At 39.0% G+C, this 14,986-nt stretch overlaps 1 protein-coding gene and 1 pseudogene across 3 annotated transcripts in view; one reads left to right on the forward strand and one right to left on the reverse strand.

The window, feature by feature from the left end:
- Nucleotides 1-14,986, reverse strand: part of USP9X (ubiquitin specific peptidase 9 X-linked) — a 162,805-nt gene that overhangs the window by 138,530 nt on the left and 9,289 nt on the right. The gene's annotated exons all lie outside the window — the stretch shown is intronic.
- LOC309390833 (transcription factor JunB-like) lies at nt 5,871-6,909 on the forward strand (annotated as a pseudogene). The gene has a single exon. The product of its transcript is annotated as a transcription factor JunB-like (transcript).

Below are 14,986 nucleotides of genomic sequence, written 5' to 3' on the forward strand. Positions count from 1 at the left end.
CCGAACCCCCTCGGATGCTTCTCCCACCGATGGCAGGTTAAAATCCCCCATCACTGTATATCCAACAAATTTTTTACACGTTTACTTACAAATCTAGAATTTAAAAAATCTCCTTTTTACAACCCTGTAACTCCTTAATTCAGGGTAGAATTGGGTCAATTGGATGGAGCTGAGTGTTTACTGGCCAGATGCCCTTCCTGATGCTAATGCTTCAAAATGTCCGCTGCATGGCTCAGAACGGCACTGGGGACTGTGTGCAAGTCGGAAAAGGCTTTAGGAGCCTCAGGAACTCTGATAAGCTCTCCAACGGCATTTTGGGGTCCCCTAGCTTCCTACCTGGCCCCAGGCTCGACAGTGGCAGCCGCTGAACAAGCCCCCCGCATTGGTGCCTCAACCGCGTGGTCCCGGAAATTAGCCTCGTTCTGAGCAGCCTGCTCTGCGCGAAGAAGCTGAGAGGAAAACTTTCAAACTGCTACCAAGTTCTAATCTACCTCTACAACAAAAATAATAAAAAGGCTACACTCACTGTTTGAAGAGTCCAACCTGATGCTCAAGGACTGGAGCTCCCCAACTGCGTCCTTTTAGGGCGACTGAGTTTTTTAAACTGGCCTCTAAACAGAGCAGGAGGCGTGGCTACACAAACTTTGAACTCAGTCCTTGAGCAGCAAGCTGAAGTTAACCCATGCTTGGACTCTCCAAGCAGCGCCTAGGAGAATTTTGAACTTTATCACAAGTCACCACAGAACCTTTTCTTTTTATAGTCTGTCCAACAAGTCAATAAATGTTTAGGAAATGATATTCTAAATCATGGTTAAATGCCAAATATGTAAAATTGTACATGGAACTCTTATAATGGAACTAAAAGAATTGTCCCTGGTAAATGTAATTATATATTATTATGCAGGTATTTGTTTCTCATCCTTCTTTCAAACCACAATACTTAACTAGTTTCTAACAAGGTCTTAAAGAGGTTTTAGAAATCATGCTTTAAGGTTCTGACTAGAAAGTAACAATTAACTTTTCAAAATTTGAAAGGGGGGAAATAGCAAGATCTAACACTTTCCTGCTTTGTAAAAATAAATGTAATTGATAACATTGTGAGGATTATAATTTATAAATTGTTTCTTGGCAAAGGAGAATACATTTTATAGTAATCTCTTATTTTGTACAATCACTTTTGTGCATAAAAATCAAATTTCATTTTTTCTTAAACCAAATATGTGCCATTAAAAGGTATAAGACAAAAAACATCCAGAATTAATCTTTAATAGCAATAGCATTTAGACTTATATTCTGCCTCACAATGCTTACAGCATTAAATGGTTTATAAATGTCAGCATATTGCCGCCAACAATCTGGGTCCTCAGAAGGATGGAAGGTTGAATTGAACTGGTCAGGATAGAACTCCTGACTGTCGGCAAAGTCTGCAATACTGCATTCTAACCATTGTGCCACCATAGCTCCTAAAGCCTTGAATCCTTTTACTTCACATTTATATCATAGCTACTATTAGTTATGTATATTACAATTATAGTACTATTAATTATATATGCGTTTCCCCAAAAATAAGACCAGGTCTTATTTTAGGCTTGAAAATAAGCACTTTGGTTTATTTTCGGTGGTCTTTTTTTTTTTTTTGAGGTGCAGGAGACGATGAGCTGCTGGGCCCCTTAATTGCGGCCCACAGATCAGCTGATCCAGTGAGGGCCAGGAATTTTCTCTCCAGGTGCCTGGACATATTGCAAATGCACTCTTGCTAGCCGCAGCCTGCCCATGGTGCCAGGCAACCTTGCAGTCAAGGGCCCTCTGTTCCGCAGCTCACCTTGGGCTTATGGAGCAGATAGCGAGCACGGTTTGCGGTCTGCCAGGCCTGGAGTTTGGGTGTTGCTTAGGCTGCTGCTATGATGAGGCAGAAAGCCATGTGGCCAGTCGGAATCGGCTCACCCCTCCTCCTCTACCCTGCTGTTGCTTGAGAAAAGGACAGGTAATTGTGGAAGATTGCGGGAAGCATGTGCTTACCATAGAAGCAAAGCCCAGCCTGTCTCTTTCAAGAGATCAAATGTGTGTGTGTGTGTGTGTGTGTGTGTGTGATGGGTCATAAGTTCCTTTGTTCAGTGCTATTGTAATTTTGAACAATTGCTGAACAAGTGGCCATAAGTTGATGACTGCCTGGATTTATATTTCATGTCTAAACTAACAAATTTATTTCTTTATGTTTTCTTCAACTTGACAAAATCAGACTATTTTTGAGTACCTGTGTATGCAGTTTTTATTAAATGTTCAATTACGATTAGGGTCTACTTTGGATAAAGATGAGCAATGATTTTTATTTTAAATTTTTTTTTAAATTCTAGGCCAAATAGCTGGATTCAAAATGAGCTTTCTAAAATTGATTTACTTATTTCAAACTTTTCTATTAAATATTTTAGGTAAGAGCATCCCAAAAGATTGAATTGTAGAAATATGGTATATATTTCTCATAAAATGGAAATCAGGGAGTAGTTTTTTGAATCTGTCTTTTCAAGTAATTGTTTTAGTTCACATTCTTTTTATTTTGGAATATTTAACTAAAAATTGAAAATATCCAAAATTCATACACAATAATACAATAGCAGAGTTGGAAGGGACCTTGGAAGTCTTCTAGTCCAATCCCCTGCCTAAGCAGGAAACCCTATAACGTTTCAGACAAATGGCTATCCAACATCTTCTTAAAGACTTCCATTGTTGGGGCATTCACAACTTCTGGAGGCAAGGTGTCAAGCAAGCTGGCAAGGGTGGACTGGGGAGGTGGGACTGGAAACAAGCCAGGCTCCCAAAGCCCCAGACGGAATCCCTAGGGAGTGCAAAAGAGCAACTAAGGGAGGATTTTGACTGAGCCACCCTTCATGATGAGGGGCCATCATGCCACCCAAAAGAGAGGGGAGGGACATCTGATTCTGTTGAAGGGAGAAGATGCAGACTGGAGCATAGCCTCCTGAGAGGAGGAAGAGGAGCCCAAACGGCAACCAGTGCCTCTCCCACGCAGCCGCAACGTCTTGTTGGCGAATGTGATTGATGACGTCAGGCAGGGGGGGGGGAGACAGGGGTAACGTTCAGACGCCATTAAGTGGGATTTAGTTTCGGCTCCACAAAAGTGTTAGTCCTAATAAATGAATGTTTTTTTTTTAACTTTCTCTCGAGGCTCGTAAATTAATTAGGTCAGCTCTTGGGAACTTCACAGCTGTCTAACCCACATTCTTCTACTTTATCTAGTAGTAGGTTATGGTTTACCTTATCAAACGCCTTACTGAAGTCCAAGTAAACTATACCGTGTGTGTATATATATCATATATGTGTATGCGTATGCATAGATTCTAGAAAATAAATGGAACTACTAATAGTATCTGTAATATAAATTAATAATATAACTAATAGTAATGTTTTCCCAAAAATACAACCTACCCCCAAAATACTCTAGCCTGATTTTTTGGGGTGGACCTAATATACAACCTACCTCAAAAATAACCTGCAGTGAAGGGGGTAGGGATGGCCAGCACAGGAGGCGGCCAGCACAGGAGGCAGCCCTTTCCCGATCACCTCATGGCTGCTGGACCTGTTAATCGTGGCCTGCAAATCAACTAATCCAGGGAGGGCTGGGAGTTCTGTCTCTTCGGCTGCCAGGAGATATTGCCAGCGCACTCTTACTAGCCCCAGCCATGCGCATGGCGCCAGAGAACCTTGCAGCAGGGGGCGCCCACTGTTTCACAGCTCATCTTGTGCCTATAGAGCAGATGGGGAGCAGTGCTTGGAGCTCAGGTGTTGCTTAGGTTGTTGTTACAATGAGGCATAAAGTCATGTGGTCCTTCGGAATTGGCTCCCCCTTCCCCCCACCTCTACCCTGCTTCTGCTTGAGAAAAGGACAGGCAATTGTGGAAGATTGTAGGACACACGTGCTGTCCCTTTCAGGCGATCAAATGTGTCTGTGTGTGAGACAGAGAAAGAGAGAGAGAAAGAGAAATGACGGAGGGGGAGTAACAAGAATTGCAGGCAACACTGTTTAAAAGGGTTTTCTGTCTGCTGTTCCTCTTCTCCACTCCACCCACCCACCTGCCTGCCCACTGCACAGTGTCCGCCTCAAACCAAGTGGTGGGGAGGCTTCAGGACAGCGCCCTTTAAGCACCTGCCACCCTGGCAAAGGCGAAACTGAAGCAGGCGGGGGCCGCACTGGGCACCTCCGATGGCCTCCCCACCCACACCCCACTTGGGAGCAATCCATACATGAGGTGTGAGTATGGTTTAAGTTTGGCATTTCACCTTCTTGCCTTTTGCAAAATTTTGCCTGCATGCAAGGAAAGACAGTACAATAATGAAAAGGTTGAGAAACACCATTTTAATATTTCTTCAATAACTTCCTCTAGAACTGCAATCTTACAATATTTTAACTTTCTCATATCATTTATACTTTCTTTCCAACTTTTTTTCTTGGCGATTATTTATAGTATTCACTACAATTCTATTCTTCAACTTGGCACTTTTATTCTACAAACATATTAAATGTCTCATTTTCTTGGAGTCCTTCAATACTCTTTGGCTTCATTCAATAATCTTTTCTCCCCATATTCATAGTATCTTTCATTTTTGCAGTGATCATTATCTTATTGTACCATATATTTTACTCCATTTCCAGCAGTTCAATATATACAAACCACAAACCCTTACATTCATTTTCACTCACTTTGTTAGGAAATCAATCTATTCTAATACTTTTTCATAAGACTTAAACTTTCTTTCTATAACTATCCAATGTTACTTTACTTTTTAATCACTTCTTTTTCTTCAGTGAGCATTTTTTTCTTATTCACTTCTGACACTAAGAAAAAAGGGTTAATATCGCATTTAAAAACCACTCATTACTCCTGTATCATTCACTAATTCTTTCAATCTTTGATCATAGTCATATTATTAGTTTTAATTTTTATCCCTTTGCGTGCTTAGACTTTTATTAAGATTTGAAACATATATCTCCTTTTCTATTCAGATACTCAGCAATCATCACACTCATTTATTTAATTTGTTCTGATTCATTCATTTATGTAAATAGCAAAGTAATTCTGCCCTATATTACATTAATTCAGAAAACTTAACAATTATTCCTCAAACTCTTATCTAGTTTTTTTATTATTATCATGCTCACCAGAACTAACATGTAGCAATCACCAAACTAGTAACTTTTTTAGTCTTGTTGAACATTAATTCTAACACACCATTTACTGTTTTCATTCATAATTAAACCAATATTTTCACTTTTCTCTACATATTCATTTACTCTACTCAAAATCAGGTCACCTTCATTCAGATCTGTTATATCCTTTCTTTCAATTTCATATACCTATTTTTTAAATTAACCCCTACATTTACCATTTATTCCTTTTCTAACAGAAGTTGCCATTTTTCCTATACCAGAATTATCATCAGACCCAGCCTCCCTCCCTCCCTCCCTCCCTCCCTCCGTGTGTGTGTGTGTGTGTGTGTGGTGTGTGTGTGTATACAGTGTTTCCCTGAAAATAGGACATGTCTTGATACTAAGCCTAATTGGGCTTTTCAGGGTTTGGGCTAAAATAAGCACACACACCCCAAATAAGCCCTCCCAAAAAACATGGCAAAAAGAGCGTCCACCACACCCCACCTGCCACACTTTATAAAAAAAACCTCCAGAAAGACAAGCTTTTCTCCCCCCCCCCCCTTCTGTGTCTGTCTCGCTCTGAAATCTGGAAGTGAAGCTTGAGAGGGAGGCGGGAGAAGGAGCCTTTCTTGTGAGCCCCAAGCCATCTTGGATGGTCCTAGCCCAGGTATCCACCCCTCCTCCCAGTGCACAGCTGATGTGCACAAAGATGGAGCAGCTTTTCTACCCTGACTCCTTTTTCTTCGGCTACAGCCAGGACTAAAGTCGGGCATGGCTTTGAACCTGTTGGTCAAGCCATTCCACGGCTTGAAGTCCCGGCTCCCCCATCACCTCCCCAGCCAGAAAACAGCCCCACTGGCTACTTCCCGGCAACAATCGGCTGAAGCGGCAAGCTCTTCGCTTAAGCTAGCTGCCCCGGAGTTGGAGCGCCTTATCGTTCAGAACAGCAACGGCGTGATCACCACCACTCCCATGCCTGTCGGGACAATACTACTATCCACAGGGAGCCACCGAAGAGCAGGAAGGCTTAACTGACAGTTTCATCAAGGCACTGAATGATCATCTTAAGGGGAACACGCCACAACCCCCCAATGTCTCGTCAGCAGCAGCTACAGTGCCTCCCTTCCTCAGGAGCCACCACCTATCTACACCAACTTGACAAGCTATAACCCTACTGGCGCCCTGAGTAACATGTCCAGCTTCCCCAGTGCCAATCTGAGCTACATGCTGCAGCCTCACAACCTCGCTTTGCCCCACCCCGCACGGGGTTTCAAAGAAGAGCCCTAGATGGTGCTGGAGGTGCAAAGCCTGCCTGTGTCTTCCATTGAATGGAAAACCAGAAGCGCATCAAGGTGGAGAGGAAACCACTTTGCAACTGCCTGGCCGCCACCAAATGCACGAAGAGGAAGCTGCAGCTCATCACTCGGCCCTGCGCCATCTGCCAACCCTCTTGCTAAAGAGACGGCAAGGAAGGGAAGCAGCCAGGATGCTGTTGCCATTGGGGCAGGGTGGGATGTGTTGGGCCACGAGACGTGCGGCTTACCAGAGACTGGCAGTTCTGTCGCGTCTCTCGGCCATTCTGTGCAGGGAAACACCTTGCACAGTAAAGAAAAACTTCTCGCAAGTTTGAGAAGTTAATTGCTCATACTCGTGAGAAGTTTTTCTTTACCATGCAAGGTGTTTCCCTGCACAGACCGGTTGAGAGACACAACAGAGCTGTCAGTGTCCGGTAAGACATGTGGCCCGGCCTGCCCCATCTCCCGGACCCACCTGCCACCCTCAAATTGCGCCCCACCATGAGACACACAGCTTACTGGAGACTGGCAACTCCTTCACACCTCTCGGACAGTCTGTGCAGGGAAAACACCTTGTAAAAAACCCTTCTTGTGAGTTCGAGAAGTTTGATTGAACTCATAAAGGTTTTTTAAATGTGTTTCCCGGGAAACAATGGCAAGAAACGCGACGGAGTTGGAAAGATAAGACGTGTGTCTCGCTTTTCACCTGCCCCACCTGCCAGAAAATAATACACACACACACACACACACACACACACACACACCATAATAAGGCCAAGGCCATATTTTGGGGATCAAAAGAAAATAAGACCTTGTCTTATTTTGGGGGAAACACGGTATATATACACCACTATTAACCATCACAATTCTAATCAATCATATTTTCACACAAAACATTTTAGAAATATTGAGAAGCTATAAATATTTTACCAGCCTTAATCACATACGTACTACACATAGCACTCTGTATTAACAATAACGATATAGTAATAAATTTTGGGCAGTATGCCATAAGTATAATTAAACACCAGTTTTACCCCAAGCAAATGCTCACTATGTTATGCAAATAGGATCTCTATCTCTGCTTTTTAAACCAGCATACTGTTCTCTATACTTCACCAACAAGTATACAATGGGAATGGGTACCTTAAACAGGGTATGTAATAAAATTAAAAGGGGTCAATAGGTGATGGATAAACATATGTTGAATATAAAATGACCAACCAGTTTGTTGAGGTAATTTGATTATATAGAAACAGGATCAGCTCACAAAACAAATGCATGAAATTATTTGTATATACTTTCATGTATAGTTCAGAGAAAGGAAAAAACACAAAACTTGTGGTTGGATAATGTTCAGGAGAACCTCAGAAAAGGAGCAATGAAAAAATTTAAAAACCAAAGGTAGTGTAGGTAGTCATGGTGAAATTAAGATGGGGTCCAGGAGAAGAACCTTGTCTGCTGTGGCTCCTGCCCTCTGCAATATCCTCCTGTTGGAGATGAGATCCAACCTCCTCACACTTCTGGCCTTCTGGCAGAGCCTGAAAATCTGCCCAAAGTGAGATGGTTGGCATAAAAATTTAATAAATTTACCAAAATAGAATGGTACGAAGAGATACATAAGCTGTAGCTATGTATCATTTTGCGTTACCTACGTCTTGATGTTAATTCCTTTGGCTTACTATTTCTTACTCCTTTCCTGGGTTTGTATAAGTTTGAATATCCTGAAAAAGAATAGTATGATAGATGATGTATTGATGTATGTTAAAATTTAGCTTTTATTTAACACCTTTTTGCTTCTGTGCCCTGTCTCTATTTTTTTAGAATTAAATCCTTGGCATATATTTGATCCTTGGTTCGGAAGTCAGCTTGAGGCAAGATGGATGGCCTATAAATTTTATAAATGTACTCTTGCAATAGCACATCAACAGCTACAAGGCAATCATACCTACAAATAGAGCACCGAATTGTTGCCAACTATTAACCAACATTCAGTAGTGAATTTTTAACAGAATTTCAAATAGAAGGCACTGAAATACATTCAACTTCTAAAAGGTTTATTAGCCAACTCAACTGCTTATTTACAGCAGGAACTCACATCCTGTTATTTTAACTGGAATAATCACTATGAAAATCTTAGAGCTGCAATTTTGTTTATGCATTAATGATTCCAAAGAAAGCGGACCTTATCCAACCTGTCAACCTGGCCAGCTGTTGCTGGGTCATGACCCCTTCTGCATTGTGATAGATTTAGGAGATGACTCAAAGGTGGATCCATGTGACTGTACCATCCACTTTGAGGGAGGAAGTGGTCTCTTCAGCCCTGAATGCAGCAATGGTGCATCCCTTTTTTAATTAGCCATTGTTGGACTCATCCACTCTAGACATCCATTTCCAAACTTCCCTTTGCAGGAAAGGTTATGGAGAAGATGCTAAGATGGCAACTAGAATGGTTCTTCTATGGAATAAATTATTCAGAACTTATCAATTGTATTTCAAACTGGGACACAGTAGAGTGACAGAGTTAGTCACACTTGTCAATGACATTTGGTGGAAAAGGATGGGATGGTACATACATGTTGTTTCTTCATCTTTCAGTGGTTTCAATGCCATCATCCATGATATTCTTCTGGATTGGCCACACTTCCCCATTCCAGACTGGTGCACTATTTGTGGTTCCTCCTGGACTTGCAGATTCTGCTCAATGAGCCAGCAGCAGCAATGGCCAGGACAACTTTTCCACAGGTTGTATGCCAGTTCTGCCCTTTCCTTCACCAGGAGGCCTTCAGACAGTCTCTCATGCCCTGGTTAGCGTGTGACTGGAATACTGCAATGCACTCTATATGGGGGCTATCCTTGAAGACCAACTGAAAACTACAGCTGGTCCAAAATACAGCAATACAAGCAATAACAGATACTTCATATTATATCCATGTATACATGAATATTATATCATCACTAGTATGCAAGCTGAATTGGTTGGTTATCTTTAAAAGTTTATTAGACAAGTCATCTAAACTTACTGGCACATTATTAGCACTCAGTACCTTTTAATTTTTGTGTACAGGTTGTCCTCGACTTATAAACAGTTCAGTTAGAGACCAAAGTTATAACAGCACTGAAAAAGTGATTTACGACTGTTTTTCATAGTTATGACCTTTGTAGCATCCCCATGATCATGTGATTAAAATTCAGATGCTGGGCAATTGGTTCATACTTATGATGGTTGCAGTGTCCCGGGGTCATATGATCCCCTTTTGTGATTTTCTGACGAGCAGTCAAAATCTGGGGAAGCCAGATTCACTGAACAACCAGGTTATCAACTGCAGTGATTCGCTTAACAACTGTGGCAAGAAAGATCGTAAAATGCAGCAAAACTCACTTAACAAATGTCTTGTTTAACAAAAAAAAAATGGGCTCAATTGTGATCGTAAGGCGAGGACTATCTGTCAACTGTTAAACTGGTCTGACTGAGGCCATCTTGGAGGTGATGAGGGATAGGGAGGGGGAAATAGAGATAGTTAGGGTTTTGTAGCCAAAACAAAATAGTTTCCTGAGAAGCAGGGACATCCCCACAGGTGGCTGAAGAGAGGAGGAGTGAAGATTCCAAACAACCAGACACCATCTTGATTGGACCATATGACTGTTTGGGAAAGGGGAGAAAACTTTTACTTTTAATTAGGTGAAAACCACTGGAACCTTTAGAGTCGGTTTTCACCAGTCTGTGCCAATATGATATATTCAATAAACCTGTTCTTTGATGAACCTACTTGCCTCGGAGTTCTGTTTGCCATGGGTGTATTACTTGGAACCCTCACCTGTAGTTCTGTATACTATTTATTCAAATTTTACTTTATACATAATTAGCATTTGCTGGATATCTGTCTTCTACGATGTGATGAAATGAAACTGGTCCCAGATAAAAAGTTCAGGAGCAAAACATGTTTTATTTGCCATCTCACCAGTTATTTAGAAATCTATATAACTCTCAAATACAGTTTTAGGTTATGATATTGTTAGTGTAACACAGTATGAACATTTTCCACTATTTTTTTAAAATATCAAAATTTTAGACTTTATATAACTGCAAATTAAAATGTAACAGATATTACACTCATCAAATTTGATAGTTTCATAGTTTTTAAAAATGTTTATAACTTTACGTATACTCAGGATGTAGATATAGAACTTAAAAATGGATCCATGTTTTCACTTTAAATTTAAATAGAATGCATGAATGATATATATATAGAATTCCAATATAGGAACAAAAAGTTCTTATCTTTTAATATTAATTGTATTGTTACATTTAAATCACTTTAAGTTTGCTTTTTTTTTTTTGAGAAAAAGATAAAGAGCTAAAGCATTTTCTATAATCAGTTCTCATTGCTCATTATATACTAATGCACAACACAACACATTTTAAGATTTCACTACCTAACTTTTAATTAAAATCAGGAGCAATACCAGAAATACAAAGGAAAATAAGCAAGTTTGTGGAGGGAAGCAACAAGAAATTGAACTACAATGGCCAGTGATATGTTACATGAATGAGTGCAATGAGTATCCTTGAAATCATATTAGAAACCTTATTAATCAATTTATTTTGATCTAGGTTTTTCTACACTTTAACTGAATGAAATTTCAAGTTACAACTTTAAATATATTTAAGGGATTATTCCTGTACCAACATTAATAAATAGATAAATTGATATTTAGGTAACTTTGAAACAACACTTTTATATTACTATACAGGTGATCCTCAATTTATGACAACTGACTCCAAAATTTATGTTGCTAAGCGAAACATTTGTTAAGTGAATGTTTCCCATTTTACAACCTTTCTTGTCACAATCGATTCACAATTAAGTGAATCACTGCAGTTGTTAAGTTAGTAACACGGATGTTAAGTGAATCTGCCTTCCCCATTGACTTTGCTTGTCAGAAGGTCATAAAATGTGATCACATGACCCTGGGACACTGCACCCATTATAAATATGAGTCAGTTGCCAAGCATCTGAATTTCAATCACGTGATAAGTATGAAAACTGGTGATAAAGTCACTTTTTTCAGTGCTGTTGTAACTTTTGAAGAGTTACTAAATGAACCGTTGTAAGTTGAGGGCTACCTGTATTAGAAATAGATGCAAACTTAGCACAATTATAATATCTAATATACTAAAAGAAAAAAATACCATCTGAACTTTTTCTAATCAAAAAAGTAAAGGCATTCCTTTAAAGTACTTTGCTCCCTCCAGTGGCAGTCTAATAAACTTAATTTACAATACAATACAATACAATACAATACAATAGTAGAGTTGGAAGGGACCTTGGAGGTCTTCTAGTCCAACCCCCTGCCTAGGCAGGAAAACCTATACCGTTTCAGACAAATAGCTATCCAACATCTTCTTAAAGACTTCCAGTGTTGGGGCATTCACAACTTCTGGAGGCAAGCTGTTCCACTGATTAATTGTTCTCACTGTCAGGAAATTCCTCCTCAGTTCTAAATTGCTTCTCTCCTTGATTAGTTTCCACCCATTGCTTCTTGTTCTACCCTCAGGTGCTTTGGAGAATAGTTTGACTCCCTCTTCTTTGTGGCAACCTCTGAGATATTGGAATAATGCTATCATGTCTCCCCTAGTCCTTCTTTCTCTTAAGCTAAACATACCCAGTTCCTGCAACCGTTCTTCATATGTTTTAGTCTCCAGTCCCCTAATCATCTTTGTTGCTCTTCTCTGCACTCTTTCTAGAGTCTCCACATCTTTTTTACATCGAGGCGACCAGAACTGAATGCAGTTTTAAAACCGGCTTCACAAATATGCGGTTTACAAAACATTGTACCAATTTACTGTATATAAAAATGTTTTATAATAATTTTTCTTTTAACAGAAAAGCTTATTACTCCTTATTAATTTCTTTGCTGTAATATCTACAACATATTTGAATTACAATATTGTGTTATGTTATTATAACACTGTAGTATATAGTTTAATTTTATAAGTCTGCAATTATAACTTTAAAAAATTTCAATTTCAGCAACTCTAAATGAGCAAGCCTGCTATATTCACTTATTTCTAAATCACTCTAAATTAATTTTCACATTCATAAAATTTGTACTGACTTTTAATTTAACACTTATCTTACCTTAAACACCATTCATTTTGAACTGTCTCAAAAACTCAAAAAATTGAAAATGTGTTAAACTATAGTTTTAGTAATAAAAATGCTAATATTTGCAGTTTTATATCTTAGAAGAGAGGAATATATGGGAAAAGGGTGATTGTATAAACTTTTCATAGGTTAAAAAGGACAGGAAGAATCTTGTCTCTTAACTTTATAATATTAGAATTTCTGTATGATAGACGTTACAAAACACACAGCTAGGTTCAGCCATAATGTAGTCTATCTAATTTTGGCTAACATGCTTTTATATTTTCTTTTATATCACCAGACCCACATGCTGTGAACTTTTCTTCTCAATTATGCAATTCACAATTCAAACATTACTAAACTGTTTATGTTAAAGCAAATATGCACAATAATGTATAGTGTAAAAACATGCAAGAGCATTCAAGCAAATATTTGTTCAGGCTTTTCAAAACTTCAACTGATGCAACATGAAATAGAATAAGTTATGGCCATAAAAGGTTCAAAACTGGAAAAACTGAAGTTCAGACATTTAGTTACTCTTTATAAGTATCTTGCTAGCATCAGATGGCCAATATGGAAACAATGCTGGACTGTATAGATCTGGTCCAATCCACCAAGATTCTTACATTCTTTTTATTAATCTCTCATGTTTGAACAGCAGCCAACTGACCCACATCTCTGGTACAATTATGGCATTTATCATAGAAACTGATACTTTCTGTCCTTTTGTAAGCAAGTATTCATATATTAAGGCATAGAACATATATCAATAGTTGCACAGAACTTAAGAGCAGGATTCTTATATGTAATCTACACCTAATAATAAAAGCCGCACAAAAAAGATCTTGTTAAAGGCTATTACAGGTCTAATGATCACACATTCAGTTATGGTGGTGCTTAAATAAATGATAGTTACATCTGATCCACAAAGTTATAGCTGCTACAACACCCTTGTGGCCACCTGCACTCATGACCATAGGGAGACTTTAATTCCTCTCACCCCTTTATCTGCTCCCCATTTTTGCCTTTTTGACTGTCCCACACTCCACTACATCTGCCACCCACAGCCAGCCTTTGTCATGTTCTTTCTCTTGCTGCTGACAAGGCATGCCCAGCCTAACCCTTTGCAAGGGAGTTGGTGGCCACATCAAGCCTTCTTGAAGCGGCATTTGATTTGAACAAAGCACAGCCATTTTCAGCTTTCTCACAAGGTTCTGAAACCTTTCAAAGCCTTGTGAAAAGGCAACACAGCATTTGAACAAGGCTGCATGCAGCATCAGTAAAATAGCCTGGTGCAGCGAGCAACTGCCTTGTGAAGGGCCAGAACAGGCATACCTTGTCAGCAGCAGAAAGATGAAAACAGCAAAGGTCAGCTGCAAAAGAAGTGGCAGAGTGCAAGGTGGCCAAATGGCAAAGGGGGGTGGCGGGGAGAGACAATCAGTGGGGAGAATTGAAGAGAAGGTAGTTCCTTACCTTACCAAGGTTCAGAGCTGGGAGGGACCAAGCCATCAATGGCTTGGATCTGAGTGGTTCTCTGCCTAATGATCAGGTGAATTTTAGTTAACGTCGGCAATGGGGACTTCGGGATTGCCATCACTAAGTGATGCACTCATGTGACAGTGCACTTTACATGTGCTGTTTAACAACACAAATTCCCATTCCAATCTTTTTCGTTAACCAAGGGTCACCTGTATGAATACATATATTCTAAATTAATAGAAACTGGGGAATAATTATCTATTTTGTATTTTCAATTTTTTGCCACTGTGAAACTCTTAGTCACAAATATTTACCAATCTTAAAAAAAATACCAATAGATTTAAAAAAATAAATAAGGATGAAACACTTGTTTTAGAATTTTGCTTTTCACGAATTACATTAAACAAGACACAACTATAATATATTACACATTATAGTACCAGAAACTGATGACTTTTAATGCCACTGAAATAGCATATTGTATATTTAATCTAGTTTTGAATCAAAACTTATGATAAAGTAGAAATACCACTATGCATATTGCAAGTTTTGTAGATTTAAAAATAGAAGCTACAATTTGTATGGTTTTAAGAGATATAAACAAACAAGTGTTTCACAATATTAATGGCAAAACTAATTTTTCTGCATACCTATCTATAAATGCATACCTACCTATAAATAAAATGTTCAAGAAAAGTTCATTGCTGTGAATTGATTTAATATTTCAAGATATCAAGGAACCAATTAAATTTGCAACAAGATGAAATACATTTTACATCTATTCTCAATTACCCAAAGATGAGTTTTGCCTTATTTGTTAAATGCATTTATAGTGCCAGCTATAAGAAAATACACATCTAAAATTATAAGCATAACATTTGCTTTTCTTGCAGCAGTATAAT

Source organism: Natrix helvetica (genome assembly GCF_964273705.1).
Source record: "Natrix helvetica genome assembly, chromosome: 4".
Lineage (NCBI taxonomy): Eukaryota > Metazoa > Chordata > Lepidosauria > Squamata > Natricidae > Natrix > Natrix helvetica.